Raw genomic sequence first — 12,987 nt, 5'->3', positions numbered from 1 at the left:
AACATTGCAGATGTAATGTTTCGTATTTACATGTAGTCCGGGGTTTCATCTGTTCCAGACATTTGTGGTGTATGCAATTGTACCTTTTTGACACGTTTCAATTACTAATGTAAATTATTTGAATTCATAATCAAGAATTCACATGCCACAACAACAATTTATGCTGTCGTAGATACTTGAAATCCATTTACAGATAGGTTTAAGAATACTCAAATTTTTGAGATATGCATTTACCACATTCATATTTTTGAGCAATAAGCCTCAAATTGAAAGTCTTGCTTGACATATAATGATAAAAGTTTTTTTCATTATTTAATGAAGCATGTCGACAGACAGTTAGTAGCATTTGATGGTGTCATTGATCATAACACCATGAGTAGTGTATTTTTTGTTGACTGTTATCTTCCCCATTGAAACTCAGCTTTGTTGGCAAATTTTTACCCCTATTATTGGGGAAAGGCTGATCCAGGGGGGAGACTGCTCACCATGATGACAGGGGAGTGGAGATTGCAGCGTATACGCAACTACCCCACACAGCTTTGTTTGCCGTTAGATCACATGCCAGTCCTACCACTCAGTGTGCCAACTAGCTTGGCTGGCTCTATCATAACAGTGCAAGTGGGCACATTCAGCCGCCAGCTGGCAGTCGCGGGCCTCAGATAAGAGAATGGTACAGACGTGGCACACGTTCAAATAGTTTTCACTTTCCTCCCCAAACCCCCTACACTGCAAACAAGGATGGCATGTTCCTATCGAAACAGGAGCCTTTGTTTCTGAGAACTCCCCTCCACTCGCAGGAATAGTATCGTCAAAACCACCCGTCCCCATTCGTGGGCAAAACGCTATTCAAGGGGGAAACTATGCTACTCCAGCAGATATGATTGCAGAGAATCTTTTTATTGTGGGCATTTGGATTTCTTTTATGCAAACATCAGTGCTGGGTTTGCTTGTTTGGCTTTTTTTTTTTTTTTTTTTTTTCAAGGATTGAAACTCAAAATGACCAAATTTCTCAGATGAATCAAAAAAAGAAAAAAGACTGATGCGATTTATGCTTGCGGATTTGCTCACTGGGACTTGGCGATATTTTTCACAGGTGTTGCAAGGAGAATGGAATCCAAGCCACAGGACGACTCGTGCTGAGCCGCTGGACAGATGCAAGGACTGATTCAGAATCCAGTCAAGGGTATTTCCTATATGCCCGTTTCTTGGAAGCGTAAGGATATAATGCAGCCGCCGTGAGGACTCGCGGCTTTGGTTTTGTGGCGAAACGTGATTATACAGAGTTTGCAGAAACTGGCATTCTGCTGCAATGGCCTGCTGCCAACACACCATTCAGCAAGGCCACCTGAAAGGATTTCGCCACCGATGGGCTTGACGGCCGCAAGCAGGCGCCAACACCGCTCTTGGCAAAGGACGGCACGTGTGGAAAAGGGAAAGGGAGGACCCCCCGCAGATCTGTGAGAGAAGATGAGATGGCAACACAAACCGTGGGGAGTACCCGAGCATGTGTCAGGTTGGCATCGACGTTAGAATGTCTTGGCAAGCGCTCGGTGCTCTCCCCTCCTACCCCAGCTCGCGCACGAACACACTGTTGCCCTGCTTTGAACACATGGTACATCAGCGGCGGCATCTGGCCACGCTGACTCCTGGCAGCTGCGCTTCGTCTTCGCCAGTTGGGAGTCTTGGCACTGCCACTTCATCAACTACCTGTGGCTCCTCCAGGGTAAAAAAGGCGAGCAATGAATTATTTTGCAGCTGCAGCTGCAAACTTGACTTTCATCCAAGGGACTCACTGTAAACATATGACTGCCTAAGCCACCCACATAATAATGAGCACTTGACTGCATGCTTCTTTTTGTTTCATTTTAGGATTGTGATAGGTGAGGCAAGGCGAGAGAGGGAGAAAAAGGAAGATGAAAGACTCGATGGCAATTCTTCCCATCCCGTCCTATTTGCATCTAAAGAAGGTGATCCAGAGAGGACGACGAAAGAACATTCTACTCTAAACTAGATGCCCGTTGGAAAGACGAAGAAAGTTTTGGCCTCATTGTTGTTCAGCATTCATCGGGTCGCTTCAACCCATGTCTTTGTGCTAGGACTGAAAGATCAAATGCAAAGATCTCAAAGAGAATGAGTTCATCCAACTCTTACTTTCATGATTAGCAAACAGAAGATTGGGACCATTTAACTTTAGAAATAGCTGTATATTATTTGTATTGGTGGCTTAGACAACCAAGGACATTTGTTAAAAGTGCTTTGAGTACATTTGAAGAGGCCAGCGAACAATTTATTTTAAAAGGAAATTAAATGAAACAAATAAGATGCTTTTGTCTTAAGATTTTAGTTCCACGTTGACTGACTTTACTAAGTTGCATTTTTTAAGTTTTAATCTCCTAAAGAGACTTGCTTCAAAAGCCTCAGATAATGGACAGTGACGCTTTTCCATTGACTGATGCGTGACTTCTTCAGTGGCACTGGTCTTTTGTTCTAAAATATACCATCGTGCTCTGGATGATCCCTTTTAATCACTGAGGCTCATTTAATGCCAGCTCCTCTCCATCTGTTCCAGGGATGTTTTTGGCTTCTCCCTCGTCCTCCCAATTGATTTGTGTTCTAGTGAAGCCCGGACGTTCCACGCCAGAGAAACATCTTTCATAGTTGTCCAAAATATGATGAGCTAAGGAGATATTTAATTTTCATGGCAGCATATTTTGTCGCCGACATTACGTTTAGCGAGATCACACTTGCCAATTGCAGTTTAAAGGTCACACAGTTGACTCTTAATAGTATAGTTTTGATTGACATATTTGGTGATCATCAAACATTTAATTATTAGATTGGCATTTAAACATAAAATGTTGGTTTTTTTTGTTTCAATAAAACATTTTCAAATAAAGTGTTGAATGTTGTCAAAATTTGACTATGTCTACCTCAGGCACATACACATGTCCACAGACATCCATATTCTCAGCAAATTTTCCTTCGGTGTCATCTGACTGTGACCCAGTGGGAGTTTTTTCTCCATCTGTGTCGGTCTGACCCATTTTAGCCCTCGGCCACATCCAACTGTTTTGTTTCTCAAACATATGTGTGGTGGTGGCAGGGGGATAAACGAATGTTTGCCGCGTGGGACCTGCTGACACAGACTGCAGATCTGATACTGGAGCCCTTTTTTCCTGCTCTATTGCTCTCTACGACATATGTCTTCAATACAGGGTTCATATATGTGTGTTTACATATAGATATATTTACATATATGGAAATATATAAATATGTATACTGTATATGTATGTATGTATGTATATACACATAAATAGTCCAGCGATAGCGTACACAGATGTAATACACACACACACACACACACACACACACACACACACACACACACACACACACACACACACATATGCATTTATACACACATATATGTGTGTGTGTTAAAAAAAGTGTTTTTGCAGTACAACACTACACTATGACTGACGACTCCCTTCTTCAGTATTTAAGTTTATATCTTCAGTTTCTAGTGGCTGGTCCTTGATTTGTAGGGCAGACTGCATCACCATCTCTGCAGACAGTAACACGAGTCAAAGAGACCCGAACAGACCATCCAGAAGAGGAATTGTTTTGGGCTTTTTTCCCCCTTTTTTTCAGTGGCCTATGTTGGCAGATGAGATGGTATCACTGCACAAACCAAGGACCCACTGGGGACCGTGGGGTGTGAGGCACATATGGGCAAACAGGCTGCTGATGAGCTGCTTACATGAGCCTCTCATCATTGCCTGAGAGAGAAAGAGCGGAGGGGGACGAGGGGAGGGGGTGAGCTGGTGGTGGTGGTGGGGGTTTAAAGGACTGCCATGCATTAGTTGCATTGTTTGGGACACGCAGGTCTGCATTCCAGGTACTCAAACAGAAGACGTGTAAAAGGTTTTGTTTTTCCCATTTTGGTGGAGCAGAAAAAACTGATTAACTGATACCAAACACAATAAAATAAATAACCACACAAAAAGCATCATGATCCTTTACACGTTCCCTGAATTACCCAGATGGTCAATGGACGGAACGAAGTTGATTTAACTGTGAGGCATCGCGCCCTACATAATGCCCGACTTCCTGACCCACTGGCTCTGATAAGCTTTCGACTGCTCCGGAATTTTTTTGATGGCTCCCTCCTAATGTCTTATTGATCCTCTTCTTTCCCTTTCAACACGCATGAAAACGGAAACGAGTCGGGGTGACAGGAGATCACCGTCCTGGCCCCTCCCCCTCCTGTGTCAAAAAACAATATGACGTCCCTGAAAAGTGATATTTGACCATATTGTAGCGCATCGCAACCAGACGCAAACTGAAATCTGTCTCTTCTGTCTTCTTTTGCTCCCCCCGTCAGACAATAATGGCCTCTCTCGTTTTTGACCCGACTGACAGCCTTTTCTGTATTTGGCATTCAGCATATCTGTTTATCTTGGCAGGCGTCTGTCTTGTGCTGTTTTCTGCAAACACACATACGTAGGGCAACTTTGATTGGTTTGTGAACACTGAACACGTGCACACACATGGATAGATGGAAACACACGCACACGCACGCACACACACACACACACACACACACACACACGCACACACACGCACACACACACACACACACACACACACGCACACACACACACACACACACACACACTCCAAGGCTGCCATGCTGCTCGGGTGGTGTGTTGTTCCCAGGGAGACAGTGCCATATGTTGTCTCGTCTCCCAGCGAGGGCAGAGATACTGCTGCACTGTTGTCCTGACTCACAGGGAAGCCCACCGCAGTACAACACCCCAAACAAAAAAAGGAGAAAAAAAAACAATTCCACAGCAGAAGTGCATTATGCAATTTTGCCTTAGATTTCTAACCCAAACAACTCAACTGTTAAACTACAAAAATCTAAAAAAAAGAAAAAAGAAAAAAAAGAATTGCGCTTAGATTACGTGAGGTACTGAATTAATGCTTATTTTATGTAAATATTGCATTTCAGTAATCCTAAAAGGAAGAAGATTCGCTCTTCATGCAAATACTTATGCAAATATTCAGTCATTTTCTTCAACCTTCTCTCAAAACGTATTACGTGGTCTTACTTCGTCCGGTGGCTTTTACCAAATGATAAAAATAGACACAAACTGTGACATATGTTGATATCAGGCATCTAATATGTCATCCTTGATGACAGTTTGCACTCCAAGCGCCACACAGTTAAGGGCTGTTTCATTTCAAACGAGTAGGGAGTCAGTAGAGACAAATGCCGAGCTCGCAGCGAGATGTTCCACAGTGCCTCCAGACGTCTGCAGACGAGATGAGCTGAGGGCAGGAAAAGAGGGAGAGGAAAGTTGGACTTTCAAAACCCCTGAATTTATCCATTTCTTATTTTTTCTAATTTCTATCCAGGAGAAGGAGAGACAGAGTTACAAAACAGGGGGGCAGGAGAGGACAGCAGAGCAGGCAGTGAAACTGTGTGCGAGACTGATTAGGGAGTGTTTGGATTCCTTCGGTCAGGAGAGCACGGAGGCAACACCGCTGTTTGTTAAAGGGGGGTGAGGGAGGGGGTGGGGGGGTGGGGTGTGAAGGTGCTACGAGAGTGTGTTTGTGCATTGACTCGAGGGGTAAGGGATGCATGTTCAGAATTTATCTTAGCGTTCTCTGTTTATTACTACTTTGCATTTCAGGCAGAGAGCTCGGGAGCTCCACTAAATCGCAGGAAGGATTGTTAGACACGCGTGTTATTAATTTTTTTCAGGGTCCCTGTGGCGTCTGTGTGAATCTTAATGCTGCTGACTGGGCTGCAGCTCTATCGACTTTCTTTAAAATATGAAGAAGCTTTGCTGGAAGCGCCTGGGGTCATTAGCTGAAGAGTAGGCGCAAATCCCTCACCGAGCTCTGCTCCAGCTACGCCATGTTAAATGTGCTCTTAAAATATTCATAATCATACTCTTGCCTGCGCGCGTGCGCACACACACACACACACACACACACACACGCACGCACGCACACACATACACACACACACACACACGCATGCATGCGCGCACACTCACACACTCACATGCACAGACAATGCACCAGGACATCAGGGGATCAATATTAAAATGTATTCCTGTTTTGGTGTGCGGTTAATTAGCTGCGGTTCTTTTAAACCATGTATGAGAGCAGATTAACAGTATATTTTTGAACACTACATGGTATTTAGTTCATCCCCGCGGACACGGACAAAATGCAACATTTCGACAGATGTTGGCACATGGAAACCAAAGGAGGATAAAAGATTTTAGTTCTTTGATATCTGAAAAATAACATGCTGTTTTTTTTCTCTGTAAACAGTGGAGGGGAATATTTGATTATTGCAGTTTCACAAAACACACTCTGATCACTTCTGTGTCCCTGCAGTGGCTCTACTTGTTTATTTACTGTGACTTTTTTAATTAAAGTAATTTATTATTAAGTGACCTTTGCTCCATTGCTATATAGTTTTACAGCTATGCATTTGTAGTTGATACTGACTTGTCAATTTCCCCCTCAACGAAAACTCATGTTCAAATCGATCTACAATCTATCTTACTTAAAAAAATAGAAAAAAAAACAAACATTTTTTTTTCATTTGAATCGAACTATACAAGTGAAATCAAACTGTGCAAACTCTACTGCTACAGACTTACTACAGAAAGTCGGCCTAGAGACCCCCGACTTTTACTTTGTCACTCAGTCTTTTGCTTTGTGCCTATTTTTCATAATCCGTCTGCGCTCGCACACGTGCACTCGCTGGCTTCCATTGTTCTCGCGCCATTGTTCTCTGCAGATTTGTGCGTATCACTGGTGCATCTGCCGGCTGGCCTAATTGACGCCAGCCAGGCATCAATTAGACGGGCTGTGCCTTTTCTGTAGCAATGTGATTGTTGTGTCCCCGTCGCCATCGCAGCACCTGTCTCGCACATGTCAGAGTCCTTTGATGGGACGTAACTTAACCCCCGTTCAAATTACCAGCCAGTTAAAAATAGCTACAGGGTGCTGGTCACATTCACATCCAGCTGATTAGATCCGTGAAGAACACTTCAGCTGGGATAGATAGATAGATGGATAGATAGATGGATAGATTTTCTACAGGAGCAAAAATCATGAGAAAACTTTTTTTTAATATTACTTTTCCCTGCAGCATTTTTTATTGACATTTCAGAGACCTCTATTTCTCTTGAGATCTCTGGTCAAACTAGAACTTGTGCACAGTTCGGCCAGAGTAATATTTCTTATTCAGAGTGTGTAATATGAAAAATGACAGACAAGGGCGGTGGATGGAAACTAATTTTAGAAGGCTTTGGTCGGCTTGTTAAAGATATTTCACTGCAATATAATCTTTCAAAACATTATGATTCAGTGATATTGCCATTGTTTTTTTTATTGTTATCATCTACAGGTATTATATACCATTTTTATTATGTGAAACGATGTGGCCTGGAATCCTTTCAAAGACTCGCCACAAACGTTAAATTTCAGTTTCGAACCTGAACGCACCGCGTGGAGAGAGATGAAGCGACAGCAGATGTTTAATTCCGAAAGAACACTTAACCTTCACTAAGGGAAGAGCTTTCATTGTCATCGCGCACAATGTATATTCCCCCCAGCCCTTCCCTGCGGTAGGTATTGATCTGCGTGTAGCTTAATGTCGGTCTTTATGGCCACGCCGCGGTTACACAGGCCAGGAGGAAAACTACTCACTCCAGACCACGGCTATAACTGAAACAATCCATTAGGTGAGCATTGAAACTGTGGTCACTCTCCACAATATTATATATGGCAGCAAATTGAATTATTCAATATGCGATTCAGTTATGAGCAGCATGTAAAAAGAAGCCGGATTGAGATGGACTTGCACCCCACCCCACCCCCTGCACCATGTACTACATCTTTATATTAAACTGGAAATGGGAGCCACGACATTTGGCTCTCAGATGCAATTACAGGACATTCAAGAACAGCGGGGCGTAAAAATATAAACACGCACACACACTGTAAGTTGGCATGCTTGCGTCCGCACATGCATGCGGGGGCGCACGAGCCTGTGTCCATGGGAAAGTGACTGCTGTTTAGCCCTGACCTCCTGTCCGCTCGTCCAAAAGACTGTGAAATCGGGAATTAAACGCCTCGCCATCGAGAAGCCATTCAGCCTCAAACGCCTGTCTCCCCTGTAATTGTTTGTCCATTGGACTCCATTCAGCAGCAGTTATCTGAATGTCTTTTGGAGGCTCGCATACGAGGGGGGACACATTACCTGCAATAGCGAGCAAAAAGAGGCGGGTAATAAGCAATTACTAGAGAAGAAGGTATGTTTTTTTCTTCTGCTTTATTCCCCGTGTGTTTTGCGCATTGATCACTAGCCTGCTGTGCTCTGGGCAGACAGAGGTGCCCTGAGCAGCAATAACAAGCTGCTGAGGTGGTGGCAGCATAGTCCACAGAGCTGTTAAATGACTGGAGGGGTCACGACCCCCTGTGACCTTCCCACCTTTTCATTTCTCTGGGCCATTGTACATTTTCATCCAGGTCCATTTGCTCGGCCTTGCTCCTCTTTTGTTTAGAGTTCTTGCACAGAGGGAGGAGGAGGAGGAGGAGGAGGAGACGCATGGCGCGGCATAACGCTTTAGCTAATTAGAAAACAAAGACGGGAGAAATGAGAGACTGGAGCTGGAGATGCAGGAGAAAGGCAGTGGTACATTGGATGGGCCAGGATGGTGGTCTGGATACTTTTTTAAAAAAATATATTTATATATATCCACAAAAAATAAATGAAAATCAGAGAAACTATCGGTTTGTTTTAGACTGAAAGTAAATGTTCATTTGAGTATTTGAAATCCAAGATATATTTTATAGCCTTATTTAATGATTTGGTTTTCCTCTTTTTATTTGAACATTGAAAAAAGCTTTCTGTGATTATTTTACACTATCTCAATGTACTAACTAACCTCACTGCTCTAAATGTTTAATATTCATACAGTGGTTGGAGTGCAGCAGCAACAGCAGAAACGCAATATGAAATCTACTGAATAAAATTCAGCAGTGTCTAACTGTAAAAATGCTATAAAATGCTACGTTGAAAAAGCGGAAATTATTTATAACAAATGTAATGGGATTTTCCCCTCACTTGTGTCTAAACACTTTGCATAATTGCATTATGTTATTCATCATTAGCAAAAACAAAGAATGGTCACGGTGTGCACAAGCTGAATAGAAAGAAGAAAAAAAAAGTAGCCTCCCATTCCTGAGGGCTGCAATTTCATGTGACATTAAGAAGCAACACTGGGTGAAAGATAATGATGCAATGATAAAATGTCAAGTTTTCACGTCTACCGCAGGACTTTTAATTGGGAGACTTTAAAAGTTTTCTGTTCTGTTTTTTTTGTTTTTTTTATTTAACCCAGCCCCCCCCATGCCCTTGGGAAATACGCCTTTTTCATATCTTCAGCATAACTATGTGTCTTTTCTCAGGGAGGCATCCATATTTAGAATTAAACATTGAAGCCTTTTTTTAGATAGACAGACAGACATATGCCTCATGACAGGTGCTGGCTCTAGGAGCAGGTGTGATGGTGGGATATAGGAGACTAATTTAGAAGCGCGCGCGCACACACGCACACACACACACACACACACACACACACACACACACACACACACACACACACACTGAACCAATCTTTGGGTCTCAACCTCTGGCACCTCTCACCCACCTGGCTTGCGAGCACATCCAGTCGCAGCAGCCCCGTGGACTCACCCAGACGCTTGTCAATTGAAGGTGAGAAAGAAAGGCAATGGTGAAGGATGAATAATTCATCGCGAACAGCAACTTCTCCTCCACCTTCACCGTGAGACCCCTCCATCTTGCAGCCTCTTGCCTCCGCTGCCAGACCTGCACGGGCGGACGTGAAACCTGGCAGGAACGACAAAACTTTCCAAAATCAGAACTGACCAAAGAGATGCAATGAAATAAAGTACTATTGCGCATCCTCTGTCACTAATAATAATAGGCAACATGAATTCCCACTGAGAGAAAAAATATGCTTTCCGCCCTCAAAAACAATCACTGGTTGTTATGTCTATAAACATATAACAACATTTTTAATTTGTCTTCGTTTTTTGAATGTTTGTTTTCAGCCGCTTGCCTCTCTATTCTGAATAAGAATAATATGACTACCATATAGCTGCCACTGTCAATGGGATCAAGGCAGCACTGATAATATGGTAATTAATGCTCAAACAGCCGACTCCTCTCAATGTTTCCAGCATTTAATGTAATGATCTTTTTTCCTTTGCCTTGCCAGCACAATCAAGTTCGTCTCTTAATGACAGGAGGAGTTGGAACACGATGTGCCTTGACAAAAGCCACCGATTGGACGGCAGACTCTCCCAGCAGTGATACATTAGATTTAAAGTACTTAATTATTACTGACACTAACACTATTTTGTCGACTAAGTTTCAATTCTTTGTTTCTGGAAGTCTGCCAGAGCCGCATCCTCCTGCGATGTGGAGCGCAAGACAAACATTTCCTCCAGACATCCTCCCTCAGAACTCCTCTTCCGGCTCTTTAGCGACTTGGCAATAAGTTGTCATTGTCTAAAGTCTGATCCACGGCACGCGGCGCTGGCTGCGGCGATAGTGCGACGCGGGTGTGAAATCGGTTGGAGGAAGCAGGCAGACAGCAGGAAGCCGAGCCCCGGGCTCCAGAGATCTCACTTCAGCAGACATTTAGAGCAGGAAGATGGCAGTGTGTTGCTGCAAACGGCTATCTGCTGCAGTGTGTGTGTGTGTGTGTGAGGGGTGAGCTGTGCATGGCAGATGTCAGAGCTCTCAGCCCCGCCCCCGCTACGAGGCCACCTGTTGGACGGAGGCCATCTGGAGGGTGGGCTCCCTCTCTCTCTCTCTCTCTCTCTCTCTCTCTCTCTCTCTCTCTCTCTCCCTGGACTAATGCAGCCAGGCCTCTGACCCAGCTGACCACTGACACATGATCACACCTCATGACAGGAACTCATCCTTCCGTCTGTTTGCGTCTCCAGTTCATCCGCACCGCGCTTGAACTCTCTCTCTTTTTGACTCCTGAATGACTGACCGAGCGCCCGGTGATGTCGAAGTTGCTGGTCCCACTCCAACGTGTTTGAGAATTAATTGGTGGCAGGAGATGAGAAATCTGGGGTCAAAGTTGTTTGGGATAATATGTTGTCGGATTTGTCCTTTTGTAAAAACTAAAGCTAAATAATAATACCGCTTAATGGTAATAATAATAATAATAATGAATATTGGTTGCAAAATATTAAAATGCACCTCTTCAAGTACATATTCTCAAAGGCTTTTCAATTGTATCCTTGAACCAGGTCTCAGTTGTTACCTTATAAACCTGCACAGCGGAACATCATGGCATTGTGATGCTAAGATCTTTTACTGAAAGAAACTGCACACCTGTTATTAGATTTTCCCCTTGACGCTGACAGGAGAGAAAGGAAGCTCAAGCCGCTTGCAAAGTTCATTTTTTATTCCCGTTGCAGCGAAGGTCTGCGCCATCTCTTGTGTGTCGTTATTTGGCCTTGACACCCCCGATTGAGGGGAGCTCGAGTTCTGAGAGCTCGCAGAGATTAGAGACAAATGAAACAGACAGAAGGATTGACTGCCACTCAGCAGCAGCGGCAGCAGCAGCAGCCTGTCTTGTTGGTTTAGGAAGAGCTGTTGACAAAAAAGAAAGAGAGAAGGAAAAGAAGCTGCTTTAACAAGGCTCCTGATGTGTTGCGCTGGTGGTCGTCCCAGTTGTCTGGTTGTCCAAATAATCCGACTAATTAATGAGGTGAAGAATTCTCTCACCTCTATGTTACTAACAGTCACATACGCAAACATCAAAGAACATTTTAATGAAGCAAATTTACTGAATGTGCTGTGACAAGGGAAAGAGTTTTTCTGGGTTGTTATTGTCACACAAGGCAGTGTTTTAATCTGAGTAAGTTATTAGTTCATTTAAAACTGTTCTATAGGTAGGAAAACCAAATGAATTTCATTGTACTGCTAGTATACCATTTCCTTAATGTATTTTAGGCCAGTATAGTAAGCTTTTATCAATATAAAAATCATAAATTATGCCAAATTATATCCAGTGGACCTTCACACTCAAGCCTAAATTCAAACAGTATATTGTACATTTTTGGCACAAGTATTTTTTATGACTTAATCTCTTCATCTCTAGACGGAGGCAAGACTGTGAATAATCAGTTGACCACTGATTTACATACTGCATGTTTCAGATATTAGCTTTTTATTTACCTATCCAGTCTGTTTGGGAACTGGTCAAGGAAAAACTCTTTTGGGTCAAAGGCGGTTTCAATTTGACTTTCCTGCCGACTCAGAGTGAACACCGCTCACATCGCAGTGAGAAAGAAAATCAACAAAAAACCAAGGTCACCTCCAGTTTTGGTGAACAATAGAGAGGTTTTTTTTCACCATTTGTTTTTTAATGAATAAAATGTCCATTGAAATAACTTTTTATTTAACGCCGTGTGAGGACAGTGCTATTAATGGCTCGCAAGTTAGGCGAAGACATATTTACAATAATAAGGATAATATGAACAATAACAACAGAAAGACAATTGTATTATTTTAATTAATTTTTTTTGCTCTGTTTCTCAGCTATAGATCCTTCGTGCAGAAAAGTTTAATTGCAATGACACAGCCTCAGATCCCCATCAATGAGCCTCATCAATACGCATTCATGACGGTGTGGTTCATATGATGACACGCTGCTGGAAACACTGTCTCCTGTATTTCGTCACGACGAGCTAAACTCCCACTAATAAAACAATGCTACTTTCCACAATTCTGTCGCTGCACTGTACATACACAACATGGTTACGTGTGTGTGTGTGTGTGTGTGTGTGTGTGTGTGTGTGTGTGTGTGTGTGTGTGCATTACATCTGTGTGCTATCGCTGGACTA

At 43.1% G+C, this 12,987-nt stretch overlaps 1 long non-coding RNA gene across 1 annotated transcript; it reads right to left on the bottom strand.

Moving 5' to 3' along the window:
* Positions 1-3,445: 3,445 nt before the first annotated feature.
* On the bottom strand, positions 3,446-12,486 carry LOC142885091 (uncharacterized). Its single transcript, XR_012926252.1, has 3 exons — positions 11,471-12,486; positions 9,747-9,946; positions 3,446-5,334 (listed from the first exon to the last, which is right to left on the bottom strand). It is a non-coding gene; the product is annotated as an uncharacterized LOC142885091 (long non-coding RNA).
* Between the last annotated feature and the right edge of the window lie 501 nt (positions 12,487-12,987).

The sequence above is a fragment of the Nelusetta ayraudi genome, unplaced genomic scaffold (assembly GCF_046127955.1).
Source record: "Nelusetta ayraudi isolate G7.1 ecotype Tasmania unplaced genomic scaffold, CSIRO-AGI_Nayr_v1 ptg000002l, whole genome shotgun sequence".
Taxonomy (NCBI): Eukaryota; Metazoa; Chordata; class Actinopteri; order Tetraodontiformes; family Monacanthidae; genus Nelusetta; species Nelusetta ayraudi.
Note: the sequence above shows the minus strand (reverse complement) of the source record. Positions and strands in the feature narration are given on the sequence as shown.